Consider the following 3251-nt stretch of genomic DNA (forward strand, 5'->3'; position numbering starts at 1 on the left):
CCTCCGCACCTGGGCGCGGACAGCCAGGCCCAACTCGGGCCTGACCTAGGCGCGCGTGTGGGCGCGGCGGGGGACAGTGATGCGCACCTGCCAACATGCGCACCTGCCAACACCTACCCTGCGGGGGTCCCTACTTAACGAGCTTGTTCGGGAGACGGGGCGGAGGCTCAGGGCAACTTCTCTCTCGTTCACTGCTCGGCCTGGAAGCGGCAGACACGGAGCCCACGCCCAGGGGTCGGCCTGTCGCCAGACTCCCCGCAGCTCCCCCACACGGGAGGCAAGAAAACCAGCGGGTGCAGTGCCCCAGTCGCTCCCTATTTCTCTGCACATAACACAGACCCAAGTATGACCGTCAGGTTTGGGCCCACGTGCTGTCCCCGCTCCCACATCACCACCTGCAGTACCGGACCCCAGGTCCCCTGAACCTGGTCTGCTGCCTCCTCCCCAGGGCCTTTGCACATGCTGTCCTCGCTGCCTGCAGCGCTCACGACTCGTCCTCATTTCACATCCTTGTCACTGTCAGCTTCAGGGACACCTCCACTTCACCTGCTAAGCGTCTGGCCAGTGCGGGGGGTGGGGAGGCCTGAACTCCCCAGAGCAGCCACGCAACCCGCCCCCTGAGCTCTACCTGGCGTCTGGCTCCCACACTGCACTCCATAAGGTAGGGCTGTGTCTGCACCATGACACAGAAGTCCAGCAAGAAGCAGGCACTTGGTAAAGGCTCACCGGATCAATGAACGGTCACACCGCCCTTTGCCCACGCCAAACCTCTCCTAGAGCTTGTTCCCTCCCCTAAGGCAACACTGTGGATCCATTTTAGGGTCCAAGGAAAAACCACACTCCAGCAGCCAGGAGCCTGCTAAACCCACCCGAGGGCCCACAGTAGGCTCTGGAGGCGGGCCAGCTGCAGGAAGCGGCAGGCCTCTCTGGCAAAGGCCAGCCGCCAGGCGCCCCAGGACACCCTGTACTCTGGCTGCTGAGGCTGCTCCAAAACCCTTTCTTCCCTTGCCCACTGGGACCGCTAGCGGGTGTGGGCTTCCTGCTTCGGGTGTGGGCACCCCAGCTTCCCAGCCTGATAAGGATCTCCAAGGCTTTGGAGCCAAGACTGCGTCTTTCTGTACTTTTCCTCCTGGCTGCGTCCCTGCTGCCTGCAGAGATCCACCACCGCAGAGGCCTGCTCAGTCATGGCGGTGGGGGCGGATACCAGGGACTGCCAAGGCATGGGCCACAGCTGGGCGGATGCAGGGAAGGCGGAGGGCAGGGTGGGCGCCTGCCCACTACGACAGCCTCTGGGCTAGGCCAGCCCACCTGTGCTTTCCTGCTTAATCCCTGTGATGCTGGCATCAGTGTCCCCGCTCTACAGAGAAGGCGATGGATATGGAAATGTTAAAACAAAAAGTTTCCAACATTTCTGGTTTCATGGAATGAACTGAATTCTGGGTGGAGTCCCAGGGGGTTTGTGACTCACTTTCCATTGTCAGTCTCCTGTCCCAAGGGCCCTCTGATGAACTTCTTTCTCCACTGTCGTCTTCTGGTGGGAGACAGAAGAGGGCACAGCTGGCTTGGCAGCAGGGCGCACAGGCACAGAGGTGCTGGCTGAGGACACCACACGCAGGACGCGTGGCTCAGAGTGGGCTCTCACTCCCGCTGCCAGCCCCCCTGCCAGCCACACCTTACCGATGAGGAAGCCGAGGCTCAGGGAGGATATGAAGTGCACCAGGTCGGTCTATTTCTGATCCTGTGTTCCCTCGTAGGCCCCTCTCTGCCCTGGGACCAGCCTGTAGGACATGCTCTGTCCCCCCAGGCCACATGCTGAGGCACTGGAACACTTGCTGCACCCCTGGGGTTCAGCGCAGGGGCCCCAGGAGTAAGGGCACCTCTTACAGCCACGAGGGCCTTTGGGGACTAGGTCCAGCTGGTGGAGTGGGAGGGCGTGACCCAGAGGCCGACCAACAGCAAGAACCTGGAGGCAGCACCTGGGTCCGCCATGAGGGAAACGGAGCCTGAAAGCCCCAGACCCCCAGGCAAATTAGCTAGCAGCCCAGGTCAGAGAGCAGGGGCGAGAGGGGCCTGTACGCGTCCCACTGGTATCTGTGAGGCAGCTTCGTCACGTCAGCGTGCCCAAGCGCGAGTACGCTTGGGGAACACAGCGGAAACGCTGCTGCCTCAGGCTGCGTTCCGTCCCCCAAACCCACAATCCCCTGTGGGATGGTGGCGGGAGGTGGGGCTCTGGGGGGACTAGGTCATGGGGCGGGGCCCTCGTCAGTGGGATTGGTGCCCTCCTTCGAGGCCCTTCTGTCTCGTGAGGACACAATGAGCAGACGGCCGTCTGTGACCCAGGAAGTGGTCCTTGCCCGACATGGACCTGCTGGCACTCTGAGGCTGGATCTGCCGCCTCCAGAGCCGACAGAAATGCGTGTCGCCACAAGCCACCTGGTCTGTGCTGCGCTCTCGCAGCAGCCCAATGGACTGAGACACCTGCGCAGCGAGAGTGCGTCGGAAGGCTACGGTATTGAGAAAAATCAGGCAGGCTAGACAGGGAGCAGGCTTATTGACATTTTGTAATTTCGAGTGGCTGTGGGAGGATGGAGGTCAAGGAAAACAGTGCAAAGAAGGTGACATCTGAGTAGAGACCGGGAGGTGAGGGTCAGCCCTTGGATATTTGGGAAAGAGGTGATCCAGACAGAGGGGACCGCAAGCACCTCAGAGCTGGGGAGGCGCACAGAGGCCCACGTGAGGCAGAGGAGAAGCCGGGGTGGCTAGAGAAGTGGGGACGGGGTATAGAGCAACCCCGCTGGCATTCTGGAAGTACAAAATTGCCACCAAAAACCTTCCCCCGGAAGCAATAAGAATTAGCTTTCAGAACCAGGGTGCCAGGTACCCCAAGAACATGTGGACCATTCTGAGTCACTTAGGGGAGAATAAACACGTCCTACGTAGATGTTCTGAACAAGGGTGCCTGGTTGGTCAGCATGCCCAGTGTCCCCGGCAGGCACCAGCCCTGAGAGCTGGTCAGCGGGGACATCCACAGGAAGTGCCGCAGGGGCTCACGTCCGGATGCAGACAGCTGCTCCCAGCTGGCACAGCCCCTGGACACACCGCTGCCCTCCTCCTCAGCCCTGCTGCCAGGAGCAAAGCGCTTGGCAAGTGGAAATTGGCGGTGGGGGTGGCGGGGGTAGGGGAGGTTGAAGCCCCCGCCCCAAGGGAGCGGGGCCTGCTGTCAGCCACCAGCAAGAGGGACCGAAGCCGAA

This window comes from Pteropus alecto, unplaced genomic scaffold (genome assembly GCF_000325575.1).
Source record: "Pteropus alecto unplaced genomic scaffold, ASM32557v1 scaffold56, whole genome shotgun sequence".
NCBI lineage: Eukaryota > Metazoa > Chordata > Mammalia > Chiroptera > Pteropodidae > Pteropus > Pteropus alecto.